General features: G+C 34.9%; 1 protein-coding gene across 6 annotated transcripts in view; it reads left to right on the forward strand.

The window, feature by feature from the left end:
* The first annotated feature begins 11,566 nt into the window (after positions 1–11,566).
* The window catches only part of LOC143234630 (dnaJ homolog subfamily B member 6-B-like), a 30,042-nt gene continuing 26,538 nt past the window's right edge, over positions 11,567–15,070 (forward strand). For 2 of the 6 annotated variants that reach the window (XM_076472103.1, XM_076472106.1), the window contains exons 1-2: positions 11,583–11,702; positions 13,415–13,587. The gene's annotated coding sequence lies outside the window, so the exon portion shown is untranslated. Of the gene's footprint in view, positions 11,703–13,414; positions 13,588–15,070 lie in introns of all 6 variants that reach the window. The other 4 variants (XM_076472107.1, XM_076472104.1, XM_076472105.1 and 1 more) reach the window with 4 other exon arrangements.

The following is a 15,070-nucleotide window of genomic DNA, read 5'->3' on the forward strand; positions in this document are numbered from 1 at the left end:
ATTTACACCTTGACTTTCATATTAGCGGTGATAACACTACCACCAGCATTTAAATGCATTCAGATATGATGAATAAAATGTTAAAAAATAATTAATAATCGAGTAAGCAAAAAAAACCATAATTTGTTGCTTTTAACAATTTGTTTCCCCTGTACAGTTAATGAGTATGTGTTTCATTATCACACTGTAGCTCCGTGGGACAGCTTCACGCTCACAACTCCCGTGGTTCAGCAGTAAATCTGAGTCCTAAAATATATTAAGACATCAGTAAGCCTAAGGATTCACTACGGTAAAATCCGGGGTTCGATTCCCGGTCTTGGACGCTTTATTAACTATAGTTACTTCAGTAACTTGGAGACTCTTTTTGATTTACTGTTTTTTCGTGGAACCCCTTCCAAACCTTTTTTGTTTACTAATAATAATAATAATTTGTGCACATGAAAAGCTGTATTCCAAAATTAAATATTTTATTATTCATATAGATTTAATTTTATAAAAAACAATATTCCATTCTATAAATAACAGTTTTAAAAAATATTTTACGAAATTTCAGATATGACTCACAGACCCCTGGAGTACCCTATTGGAACTCCACTTCAAGAAACGAACGCTGCTATAAAAAACAAAGTAAAACAGTTTTAAAAAATCGAGTTTTCGGTATCCGAGAAGGGTACGTAATAGATAAGCCGTCGATCAATGGAACAGCGATAAGTCTTCAAATTTATAACACTATATCCGGTTTCGATTCCAGTGATAGACACAGCACAAACAAACAGGGTAGGCACAGAGTTAAACAATGGTGTAACAATAAAACGACAGCAATTAAACCTCAGAGAAGACACTAAAATTCGGGGTATACTTCCTTAAAAATTATCTAATAATTACACATGGTCGTTGCAATGGTGAAATAAATAGCGAAACGGTTCAGTGAAAGTTTTCGAAACATCATAAGCACAAATATAGGTTCAAACTAGAGTTCACACAGCATGTGATAGACACCCCCACGAGAAGCCAACACAGTTTCTGAATCTTGAAAAACCTGATCTGCATTAGCACGCCCTCACTCGTCAAACTGGTTAATTAATGAGGCACGATAATTTTTTTTGTTGTTGTTGTTTTTACAACCTCTATATAAGGGGGTTAGCAGAGTCTCGAAGGAAAATGCGTGGACAAATATTGTTCTTACAAACTGAACCATGAAAACAGGTAACTTTCAAAGAAGATTCCAGCGATATCTTAACCTTATTAATAAATGTTTAACACACAATTCCGTTGTCTTCTTACGCGGTTGTTCTCCAGAAAGAGTCCTGTAACAGCGTGGACAACCTATTTTCTCTAAACTCCCAATTTACCGACTTGTTTTTTTTTCATACCGTTTACTACCGGTATGGATCCATTTCTGCACCATATTGAATAATTTCGAGCATTTTCTCTGCTACAACAGTCAGCATAAATAACTTGTTTGTTCGTTTATTTTAGAACAAACCCATGTTGTGCCAGCTTCTGCGTTCAGTGCGAGGAGTAGAACCCAAGAGTCTAGAGTTGTAAATCTGCCAACTCGCCGCTGTCCAACCAGGTGATGCATTGTTAAAGAACTAACAATTACAGTTGGTATAATCGCTAATCTCTATATATGCATGTACATAAGAGGTTAAAATCCGTCTGTTTGTCCCACAGTCAAATTCCGATTTGAATAATGCTTCGCACGAGTTCTCAACATCGTAAGGGGAACTTCCTAACAAAGTTTTATTACATTTGGGTTTCTTATAAACACTAAATGTGGTTTTGGTATGATACATCTGGCACTGTAAGAATTGGATCACCTGACAACAAGAAAACTCGAAATGTTTTATATCAATAAGGTCTTTAGTCGGTAATAAAATATTTACTTATATTCCACTTATTAATACTGTCATTCCAAAGTAATTGGACTGAAGGCCCAACAACGCCTTTCGCAGGAACTGGCACAAACACCTGCCTTTAGAGCGGCGTTTCTGCTAATATTCCATGTAAAATAAACAGAAGACCCAACAGCAACTGGTGGAACTAACTACGATGTCAATGGTATATGTTTACTTTCTCACATGGCTCATATGTTTTTTAATTCGCGCAAAGTTACAGAAGGACTATCTGCACAAGCTGACCCTAGTTTAGCAATTTAAGATTAGAGGGAAGATAGCTAGTCATCACCACCGACCACCAATTCTTGGGCTACTTCGTTAATAACGAATAATGAAATTGGCCGTTACATTATAACGCTTCCACGGCTGAAAAGGCGGGCATGTTAGATGTTATGGGAATTCAAACCCGTGACCCTCATCTGGAAAGGCTATTAGGGAGTTTGTACCAAGAAAGACACAGATTCACAAGCACTTTTACATATATAAAATTTTATATACCAATAGAGTAGTTAGTACTTTTAGTGTTAACAAGTGCTCGAGTATCGAATTTAATATCAAAGGTGACACCTCTCTCCATGTAGGCCCAGCATGGCCAGGTGAGTTAAAGCGTGCGACTCGTAAGCTGAGGGTCGCGGGGTCGCATCCCCGTCTCACCAAACATGCTCGCCTTTTCCGCCGTGGGGACGTTTTAATGTAATGGTCAATCACACTATTCGTTGGTAAAAGAGTAGCCCCATAGTTGACGGTGGGTGGTGATGACTAGCTGCCTTTCCTCTTGTCTTAAAATGCTAAATTAGGGACGGCTAGCGCAGATAGCCCTCGAGTAGCTTTGCGCGAAATTCAAAAAACAAACTCTCCGTGTATTACTGACTAAACAGTAAGTGTGTGTAATTTTTTTACTGGGGTCTATTTAACTACAGAACTGATGTAAAACACTCTTAAGGAGGGAAGTCGTTTTGTGGGGCAGATTTTGAAATATCGAGTCTCTCACTTGTCTTTTTCTTCAAGCTTTGCATGCCCTCGTCAACACATGCAATATCTTAATTAATAAACAAGAAATCAATCTGTACATGCGCATAACTGCCAGGCCAAATTAGGTAGTTCTAAGCTTGTATTTTGAATTTGTTGGTTGAAAATACTATGGACCTAAATTTCTCAAACACAAATGGAGTCAGACATAGTCCATTATCATTCGTTGACAGTTTAATACATCGACACGAGAACCATCTCATAAAAAATTCGATACCCTTGTTGGGTATAGTACAGCTAGCCCATTGTGTAGCTTTGTGCTCAACTACGAAGAAAAAGCAATTATTAATTCAAATCTGAAACTACAAAAATTCAAAGAAGCAATTACGATACGAGATAAATTAATCAAGGCTTAGATACTAGCTGCATTTGGAAGCATATTCTACCAAAACTGTCAAAACCTGGATTGAAGAAAATAGCAAAGGAATTTGGTTGTCATTACGGTAGAAATAATTCAAAGTAGTTATTTATAAAAGTTTATGTCAAATGTCTCTTCCACGTGTTTCACACCATAATTTTTAAAGCATATATGTCGTTAGTCCAATGAAGTTTTAAAAGCTAGAGCCTTCTCTGTGGGCCGCACTGACACTGGAAATTCTCTCAAGTTCTAAAGAAAGCACACACAACAACATCCTACCAAACATAACAAGGAAAACGTCGCAGTTTTACACAGAGATTGGAAATATTATTGTTCTCTTTTTTTTTTTCATATAATATTTAATTTAGTAGGCAACAAAAGTTCCGGCTCGTTCTGAAAGGTTTATTTCAAAAGTAGCTACAATTATTTCTCTGTTGGGATGTTAGGCTGCATATTACAGGTTCCACGGTTTGAGACGTGATACCATCTGACAATTCAGGTATGAATCATTGAAGTTATTGCCACTACTTCTTAACATAATCCTTCTTTGTTAAAGTTCGTCGTCACAGTCTTTTGTTTGTTTGTTTGTTTTGGAATTTCGCACAAAGCTACTCGAGGGCTATCTATGCTAGCCGTCCCTAATTTAGTAGTGTAAGACTAGAGGGAAGGCAGCTAGTCATCACCACCCACCGCCAACTCTTGGGCTACTCTTTTACCAACGAATAGTGGGATTGACCGTCACATTATACACCCCCACGGCTGGGAGAGCGAGCATGTTTAGCGCGACGCGGGCTCGAACCCGCGACCCTCGGATTACGAGTCGCACTCGCCACAGTCTCAATATAATTTAAGCAAAGTTAGATAGTTGTAGTTACTTTCATCGAACAAAACAATTGCTAAAAACCGGGTTTCGATACTTGTAGTACGAACAGCACAGAGAGCCGGTTGTATTGCTTTGTGCTTCATAGCATACAAACTAATAATGTAGCAAAACACTGTGTTGGTTAACTTGCTTCACAGATGCCAGTTACCTAACACAGCATTAAAAAAACAACACTTTGCCAACACATGATTTTTTACTGTTGGACATGTAGCGTGCATAAATATCTTATTAAGTGAATTATATTAACAAGTGAATAATTAAATTACTTAATCACAGGAAATCCTCTCATTTGTTGACGAACTTACCAAGCCGTATACCATATTTCTGAATTTACATAGGTTCTTAGATACCGCACTTTTCATACTAATAGGCTTTACTATTGTTGAGTGTTTTCTAAAATGCCAACTTAATAAACAAAAATAATCTATAATCAGAACTATTTGAAATTTATATCTGTCATTCATGTATTTTACAAATAAAAATATATCAGAGAAGGTAAACACATATTTACGTGAGACGAAGAACAGATAAAAATAAATTATATAAAAAAATTCTGAAAGTGAATTATAATTAAATCATTTCGTTTTGATTGAGAGAAGCCATACATATCAGGTTAAGACCCTCACACACATACACCTAGGCTACACTCCTGGTTACAAAGTACTGAGTACCTGGACTGTTTGGTAATAAATAGAAACATATCATTTAATATTACACTGACATCCATCCATTTACTTATACAACTGGAATAGTTTAAGTCTCGACTTTTGTTTTCTTTACTTTCTATTTTCTAGTAAATACCACATTTTAAAGTTCTTCATTTCTCAGTACAAGTCCAAGGAAACTCGGTTGTCTTTGATGGTTGCTGTCAGCTTTCTCTGTGTTTTTCTCAGTACTTTTATTGGTTAAATGGTGTTCCACAGAATGTGTAGAAGTATTATTTTTCTTGAAGCCATGGTTATACTTTGATTTTTTTACTGCAAAGTACCCTAAAGTATTTTTCAACACATTTTATCAAAATATAAGTGTCTATTTGGTTTAAGCCTAACGTGTATGAAACAAATACTGAAGGACATGTCAAACTGAAAACGTTTATCACAGACATTAGGCCTAACTTTTCTCAACTTTAATAAGTGTTCAAAACTGTAAACCTCTTTGAACTTACGGCGTCTTCCTTTTTATAAAGTTTATCAACACAAGTAATTGAAAAACACCCTAAGAATACAAAATAAACTACCTGTGTAAAATTACATAAAAATTGTAACAGTGAAAAATGAATGGGTATTGATAAAATAAAATTAATGTAATGTCACATCACTATGAAAGTTATAATCACTTTAAACACATTTCCGAAGTTGCTTAAAGCAGGTTAACTGTCAAGGGCCACTCGTTATGAGAGAGGTCTATAAATGTTTCTACGAGTGATTTTTAAATATCAAAAAACAAACGAGTATATGGATGGATAAGTTCATTTTAATTACAGGTGTTTTTAGATTTTTAACAAATAATATATTGCAGTAGTATATTTAAGTAAAACAATAATACATCTTTGTCTTCCCATTATATACAAGATAAAAAGAAATAACTGGGCTTTCAACAAACGAAAAGTTTTATTAAGTACTAAACAATTTCCCAGTTTTTGTTGGTTTTTTTTCTTTGTTTTTACTGTGGAATACTATGTCTTGATGAAAATGTTTTTCGCTGACGGCACCGAGATTTTCAGGGAAATAATAAATATGTTAGTGTGAGAAATTAACTTTCAAGCTCATATTAGAACCCAACCTTTTAATTTATTAGCATATTATTTACAATATTATCGTAATTTGGGCCCTTGTTGTTTTCTATAAAATTGTCAATAAGATTTTTAAAGGCAGCCCACACTTCTTTTCTAACTTTTCTCATTGTCCTTTCGAACTGTTCGTCCAAAGTCAAGTTACCAATCTGAGGACAAACAAAAATCCCTTCTTTAAGTTTCACTTCTGAAAGAGCTGAGAATTGCCTACGTAGAATCTTGAAACAGTCGCCACCTTTGTCTAAGGCCTATACAGACTACTTCATTAAGCCCAGTTTTATATGAAGTGGAGGTAATACGACTTTCTTTGTGTCAACCAAACTTTCACGTTCAATGTTTTTAAATCCTGGCATGAGGCTGGCTCCATGTGTAGCCATTGTTTCTTTATCCAGTGATGATTTCATGTTCTGTTGTCCCATTCACACAAAAAACTCGGAAACTTTGTATAACCGGACTGTTGACTCGACGACATACAAAAGATTTTTAGTCTCCACAATGTAGCAAACCATGTTCTTTTTATTTAACCTAATTAAGAAATTCTAGATTTTCGCACGCTTCCTCCAAGAGTACGGAATAATCAATAAGAACAGGTGTCTACATGTTACCATTGTGAAAGATAACACCTTTCAAACTTCTTCTTGGAGTGTCAATGTCCACTCACTTGGTCCACAGACTGCAGCTCCTGTCATTGGTATCAGTTCAGCAATATTGTTGCAATAGACCATTGAACCTTATTGCAAAAATATATTATAGACTTTTTCTCGCGATTTCTGTACCAGTTAAATGATTTATCTGAAGAAAGGAAGTTCTTAGCCCGAAGTCTAAACATCAAACTTCTAAACAATGCTTTGCGAGGTCAAAATATCTGAGTAAACAATTAACTTCTGTGAAAAGTTTGTGGTTCTCCAGATGTTCCAGGTTGAAAAAAATTCTGTCATAATTTCCATTGACAACAGATTTAGATGAAACTGTACAGGCACATCGGCTCCCTGAGCAACAAATTTTATAGCAGATTATAGCAGGTGGTTTGGATAAGAAATATATTTTACCTTGTTGTGTAGAATGTTGTAACCTTGCACGTTACATTAACAAAAATAGCAGTCATCTCCATGGTTGATCTCGCGATACAACCGGCATTCCACAAAACAAGAACTTTTTCTTACCTTTAGTCTGTTGTCTCAACTCTACGATACAAACGATGAAAACTTTGTGCGGAACCCATGAATTGTCTTGATCCCCAAGGTTTATTTCAAAATGCTCGTAATACGTTGTTGTTGTTTTTTTGTTTTGTTTTTACGAATTCTGTAAAATTTTGCAATTGTTTATTTACGACAAATTTGCCATAAATATAACAGAACATGTTTGGCTCATTTACACAACCTCTTGTTGCCATAGCGATTAATATTGAAAATAAATATAATATTGAAAAGAAAAGTTAATGTCAAAATGCATACACACAAACAAACACTATGCAGAAATGACACACAGAAGACCCGGCATGGCCAGGTGGTTAAAGCACTCGACTCGTAATCCGAGGGTCGTGGGTTCGAATTCCCGTCACACCAAACATGCTCACCCTTTCACCCGAAGGCGCGTTATAATGTGACGGTCAACCCATTATTCGTTGGTAAAAGAGTACCCCAAGAGTTGGCGGTGGGTGGTGATAACAAGCTGCCTTCCCTCTAGTCTTACACTACTAAATTAGGGACGGCTAGCACAGATAGCCCTCGAGTGGCTTTGTGCGAAATTCAAAACAAACAAACAAACACAAAGAAAGAAGTAAATTATTTTACCGATTATTTAATTAATCCACGCCGTTAGAAAGCGGGTTTCGATACCCGTAGTTGGCAGAGCACAGATCGGCCATTGTATAGCTTCGTGCTTAACGAACAAACAAAACAAACACAAATTTAATTAACCACAAATCGACCATGCGACTGCAAAATGGTTGCTTTTGTTTGAATTTCGCGCAAAGCTACACAAGGGCTATCTGTGCTTGCCGTCCCTGATTTAGTAGTGTAAGACTAGAGGGAAGGTAGCTGGTCATAATCATCGCCAACTCTTGGGCTACTTTTTTTACCAACGAATAGTGGGATTGGCCATCACGTTATAACGTCCTCACGGCTGAAAGGGCGAACATGTTTGGTGCGACGGGGATTCGAACCAGTGACCCTCAGATTACGTGTCGAGTGCCTTAACCAACTGGTCATGCCAGGACTGATTTCTGTTTCCAGTTTCTATTGTTTTGCTCCTTAGTGGCACAGTGGACTCACACCGCTTAAAACCAGGTTTCGATACTTAGAGTGAGCAGAGCACAAATAGTCCAATGTGTAACTTTGTGTATAAATTTGAACAAACAAACAAATACAGTTGCTTTCATCGGATATTGTTAATGACCCAAAAAGAAATCAAACTCTGTAATTTAATCCTTTTAATATATTGAGATATTTTGTCTCGGTGACGTTTATAGAAAATTTATCTGTCTCGTACGGTGAAATGTTTGTTTGTTTTTGGAATTTCGCACAAAGCTACCAACAAATAGTGGGATTGACCGTCACATTATAACGCCCCCACAGCTGAAAGGGCGAGCATGTTTGGCGCGACGGAGATGCGAACCCGCGACCCTCGGATTACGAGTCGCACGCCTTAACACGCTTGGCCATGCCGTGCCCGTACGGTGAAATATAGTACCATTTAAAAATTTTGAATACCATAAAATATGCATTAATTCATGGGTAATGAAACAACCTCACAGCTGCTAAACGAAGTATGGGGGCGACCATGAAACCATCCTGCAGTTGAGGCACGTTTCGCATGGTCGTGATGGAAGTTTGCCAGCACTAACTTGGCTTACGTTATGCTTAGAAATTGACGTTCGCATCGTTCAACGTAAATAATGCACGTTTTCCATTTACCTTTGAAGTTTTGACACGTACACGTGTTAAAGTTTGTGTTTTTTTGCAATCTAATTATGCTTGCGTTGTTTTATGATGTTTACTAATTAATGCAACTTTTTTAACATTCATGTAAACGAAGTGTAAACCCTTTTAAGGTTTTTGTTTGTTTCTTATGCGGTTGATTTATTACTGATCTATTTTCATTTGGTCTCGCTGTGTACCCAATAATAAGCCCTTAAGATTTACCTAAATACCTTTAAAATAGGCACCTAACAACCATCAAACGACACAGAAAATCAGACAAATGGTAGGTTTCATGCCACGTCTACAAAGAATGAACACATTTGTATGAAAACGATTTGAAAGCCTCGCCATCTTGCCGTAGGTTTCTCACGATCATACATCTTGAAAATTGCTACAAAAGATGTTCTGTGGTACGACTTTCACGTTCAAATACACCACTCTCCTCTGCAGACTTTCCATTAGCCAACTAATGTAGCTTCTTCTAATATATTTTGGCTCGGGGCCCATTTGTAAACATTGTTGGTCAATAATTACCCAGTGAGTAGTTTTGTTGCGAAAGAAAAACTGATTTATTAAATAAACTATTGTCCATTTTGAACGTCTGTTATAATAAGTGACTCTTTCACACATTTCGAAGGCCTTATTTTGAGTGGGAGCCCATTAGTTATGAAGCTCTGGTTTAGTGTAAGATGTCAACTGTTTCCCAGAGCCCCTATCAACAGTTCATTGCTTTTTTTTTTTTGTTTTTAGTTTCGTGCAAAGCTACTCGAGGGCTATTTGAGTTAGCCGTCCCTAATTTGGCATTGTGATACTACAGAAAAGGCACCTAATCATCACCACCCATCGCCAACACTTGGACCACTCTTTTACCAACGAATAGTGGGATTGACCATAACATTATAACGCCCCCATGACTAAAAGGGTTAGTACATTTGGTGTGATGGGGATTCGAACCCACGACCTCCAGATTAAGAGTCGAGTGCCTTAACCACCTGGCACTGCCGAGTCTTCAACAATCAAATTGCACAGATATCAACAAGTGTTGTGGTAGTAACTTGAACAGTATGTTTTTATTTTTAACGTTTTTCTTTAAGAACAAAGTAAATGATTACCTCCTTCAACTTTTATACAAGCTTAAATACTTGTTCATTGCCATTACTTATTATAAGCCTAAGTTACAAATGTCTTTCAAATCTTTTTAAAACTATAACAAGAATTGGTGACAAATCAACTTAATGTAGAGAGTACTTCAAATACTTCAGAAAACATACTGACTGATTCAGATTTTTGTATTCTTGAACAGCTCTAAACACTACTACCTTTTTATCATCTAGGCCTTGTTCAAACTATATCAGATGTTCTCTGGATTATTGTACAGGGTGGCCGGTAAGTCCCTACCATCCATATATCTTACGTATCCAGTGTATCTGTGTGCTGTCCCTCATTCTCGCTGCATAATATTATGTCACAATACGCTTTTCAAATGTAAATGGGCTTACATCGGCTGTATTTCTCTGAAAAAAAAGAAACAAATTTATAATACATACGTAATTGAATATAACATAATAACATGTGGATGGGTAGGGACTTACGGGCCACCCTGTACCATTGGTGAACTGTAGCTCCATCTATCTAAGAAGCAAATTATAGTATAAAAATATAGTTTATAACAATATGGAAAAACATAAATACTCGTTTCATTTTCCAGCTGGTTGAGCTATGAGATGGTTCAACTGATTTGTTATGGAAGCACCTTGTGTCATTTTTTTTAGCCAGAGATCCTTCATGACTGTTATCTACTGTATTCTAAAGACGGCTGGTATCGTTGTTAAAACTATTTTGTAACTTAATACAAGACGCGGTATTATTTTGCATAGTATGACTGTGGTAAAACTCAATATAGGTGTGTTTCTTGAGGTCCGGCATGGCCATGTGGTTAAGACGCTTCGACTCATAATCTGAGAGTCGCGGGTTCAAATTCCCATGACACCAAAATATCCTCGCCTTTTCAGCCATGGGGGCGTTATAATGTCACGGTCAATTCCACTATTCGTTGGTAAAAGAGTAGCCCAAGAGTTGGCGGTGAGTGTTGATTATTAGTTGCCTTCCCTTTAGTCTTACACTGCTGGATTAAGGATGACTAGCGCAGATAACCCTCGGGTAGCTTTGTGCGAAATTCAAAAACAAACTTTTTGGTTCATCACAGTTAAGGCCCAGCATGGCCAGGTGGGTTAAGGCGTTCAACTCGTAATCTGAGTGTCGCGGGTTCGAATCCCCGTCACACCAAACATGCTCGCCCTTTAAGCCGTGGGGGCGTTATAATGTGTCGGTCAATCCCACTATTCGTTGATAAAAGAGTAGCCCAAGAATTGGCGGTGGGTGGTGATGACTAGCTGCCTTTCCTCTAGTCTTATACTGCTAAATTAGGGACGGTTAGCGCAGATAGCCCTCATGTAGCTTTTCGCGAAATTCATAAAAAAAAGATTATCACAGTTAAATGAAGAATGAGAAGCGAAAATACCCGTTGAGTAATTTTCACGAAATTCAAAACCAACCACACCAAATATCCCAATCTTTAAAACTCCAAACTTTTATCTACAATTTTGAATATATTTATTTGTGAAAATTTGCAAAATACATTTTATTCTTACAATCAGTACATTAATTATATTATTTTATTTTTATGATTTGCGTATTCTATGGGTAGAGGTCTGTTAACAGCGTATTCGATTGACGTTGGTGATTTTGTGTGAGGTGCTTTCGCAAGCTTTGACGTTGGTGATAAAAGACGAACTAGCACTCGTGGAAAGAAAACAATGTAGGTTTTAAGTCGTAATAGTAAAAATGTTTAGATTTTAAAGTTATGCATTTATTCATAACTTTCTTATGTATTTAGTTAATGTGCTAACACTAAAACTTAGAAGTTAAATAAGTCTAGTTTGTAATTTTGTTCATAAATATGTTATAATTTGTAAATGTATTATGTATTACTACTAGTACTATTATGAATATGATAGTAATTTAACAGTAAGCCTAATATTATTACTAGTATCAATAGCTGTCTTTAACTGGCTTGTATTAGTTAAAGGTACCATTAAAAACTAATTAATAAACTTGTTAAAGACAGTTTCGGTTACGTGTTTGTATCGTAAAGTCAGTTTTACTTTAGTTATTTTAAGGGGTGAGATTTACTAACATATAAAGTCATAAGGTAGAAGTCTTAAAGCTATATTCTCATTTATAGTCTGAATAAGTTAATTATTATTAATATTGGTTTTAAATACATTTATTTTCAATTTTAGGTTGGAAGTGTATGTTCTTTGCACTGAAATTAGAAGTTAAGAGTAGAAATTTTATCTTCTGCCTAATGTTTTAGTCTGTTTTAATTACTGATGGTAGTTAATGCTAATATACCAATGATACATTTAAGTAAGTTTTAGATGCGTTTAAAGAAAAAGAAATATATTTAAACCTTGCAAATCAAACTCAAAATTAAGTATATCAGGGAGAACAGATAAATGACTGTTTTTTTATTTTGTCTGTGTCCAATTTTATTTTATATTTTGCCTAAGTTACTTTAAACTCGTAAATTATGTGGATTATAATATGTTGTTGTAGTTTATGTAAAGCTTGTGCTTTGAAAGGAAATTCTAGACTGATATTTGGTTCACATGAGTAATTTGTTCAATGTGAACCTTATTACTAAATAAAACATGTCCACTCAAGTTGCCTCACCTATGAAATATTTGTTTCTCTTTTCTTATTGTAGTTGTGTATGTGATTGAAATCTTTATACTAAAAGCAGGCTTATGGTCTGTTGTTAGTTTTTTATGTAACTATTTTCTCTGCAAGAGATTAAATATGACAGAATGACATCCTAAATTTTTAGACAGAATTTAGTCTTCTGGAACTTCTCTATTCCTTTAAAAAAAAACTCCAGTCTGGCTAAAATTTATGTAATAGTTATTTAATTTTTCTTAGCTTCTTCAAGCCAGCTAATTCTTACATGGTTAAACACTTTTGTTAAGAAATTTGTTTTAGTTTACTTTTGTGACATAATGTATCATTTCCTTCTAATATTTTGTTAAAACCAAAATTCTGACTTAGCAATATAATAAAAGGTATATTGGCCAACCTTTTAATGTATTTACCAGACAACACATTTGTCACAGAAAAATATGGACATAAAAGGGGTGTTTTATGAAATTCAGAATGTGAAATGTTTAACAAAATAATAAAATATTATATTTCACTGACCACTCCCTGCATTGTAAGAAGGTTCATTGAGTGATTTTTCATCTAATACAGAAATCAAATTGGCCAGGTTTCTGTATGTAAGATGATGTAGAGAAATTGATTATAATCAGTGGGACTTCTTAACTTTGGTTATCTAGTCTAGATGTCATTGATTCATTGTGGTTTTTGTGCTGGGGATGGTTTTATTCCTTTTTGAGGTGTTGTTTACAAAGTTATGTTGATCTCTTGATTTTAGAAGACATCGATGAATGAACTTTGTTTATTTGTTTGTAGACTCCTTTATACTTGGTTTTTCCATAAGTAAGAAAAGGGTATCTTCTGATTGACATATTTCTGTAGCCTATCAAGGTAAAGAAAAGGGTATCTTCTGATTGACATATTTCTGTAGCCTATCAAGGTAAAGAAAAGGGTATCTTCTGATTGACATATTTCTGTAGCCTATCAAGGTAAATTTTGTCTTGTCTCATACTGTTTAAGATAGCGTATGTCTCACCACCAACTTACTTTACCTTTGTATTTAAAACATTGAAGATATGAACTTACAGTATAGGCAGCATACCTTCATGAAACTTGGCATACTTGCAGTAAATATTAAATATTTTTTGTACATAAAAACTCAATTTTTAATTAAGTATTTTTACTAAAGATTTGTCTGTGAAATATCAAGTTAGAATATGACAAGTTTAAATGGAAAATGATTTTTTTTGTGAAATTTGTAAATACATTTTTTTATCTTATAGTTTTTAGGTTTTATTTATATAACTTCTAGATTTTCCTAAGAGATTAATGGTCATTTTTCAATAAACTTTGACCTACGCTAAATCTATATGCACTTGGTCAAATTGACTGATTTGTAACAAAATTTAAATTATGCTTGTATCTAGAATCATTACTGATTATAACAGAAACCTTTAGTTATTTATCCCAAATAACCTTGGGTGATCAACTGTTTTCATTTAATTTTGTAATTGCTCTGAACTGTATCTTACTATTAAGCCTACTTAATGAAATGAGAAATTATCTGATAACCCAGCCTATTCATGTTGAGGTAGGTAGAATATTTAACTAAAAAACATCATATGTAGCTTGAGGTCATAGCTCACTGAGAAATTTTTTGATTTTCTTTTTGAATTTATTTCTTATGTAATCTAATGTTTTAAATTTTTACATTTCTTTATAACTATATAAAAAAATGTAATGGTAATATGCGAGTCTTGTACGTTGTTTACATATGTCTCAATTAAAGTTAACCGTAGTTTTTGGTGTGGTTACTGTTTAATATTTTTATTATGTTAATTTATTTCAGATATCTTATAACAATACACAAATGATATAATGCTGAAAAATTATTGCTTGATATAGAACTGACTTTCAAAGTGAGTTAAAACGTTACACAAAGTGAAAGAGACAATAATGACTAAATGTGTTGGCTTATTAATTCAAAAGATGTTATCAGAAAAACAAGTTAGCTTAGCACCTGCTATTTATATTGCAATATGATTTGCTTCACAAGAATTAATAATTCCATAATATGACTAAGGCAATATAAAACTTTGTTGTAACTGTTTTACTGTTCGTCTTTTATGACCATGAAATTTTGGTAACCAGTATAATCCATATGATCACAAGTCATGAAATTACTTAGTTAAAATAATGCGTAATGGTTTATGTATATTTGTTCAGTGTTTTTCTTTGTAGATTTACTGAACTAGACCTAGTTCTGAAGCATGCTTACATTTTAAGAGTTACAAAACAGGTTGTGATCTTAAGAATTTGAGCTGTTGATGTTACACGAAACTTTACAGCTATTACTGTTAATACTATCTGTAGGAATGTGCTGTGGCTCTGTGTTATGAACTTTCAAATGAGGCTTTAGTTGTTTTTTTTGCCTAAAAAAATGTTACACATTAAATGGATTTGTTGGTAGCC

The sequence above is a fragment of the Tachypleus tridentatus genome, chromosome 12 (genome assembly GCF_004210375.1).
Source record: "Tachypleus tridentatus isolate NWPU-2018 chromosome 12, ASM421037v1, whole genome shotgun sequence".
In the NCBI taxonomy this organism is placed as follows: Eukaryota; Metazoa; Arthropoda; class Merostomata; order Xiphosura; family Limulidae; genus Tachypleus; species Tachypleus tridentatus.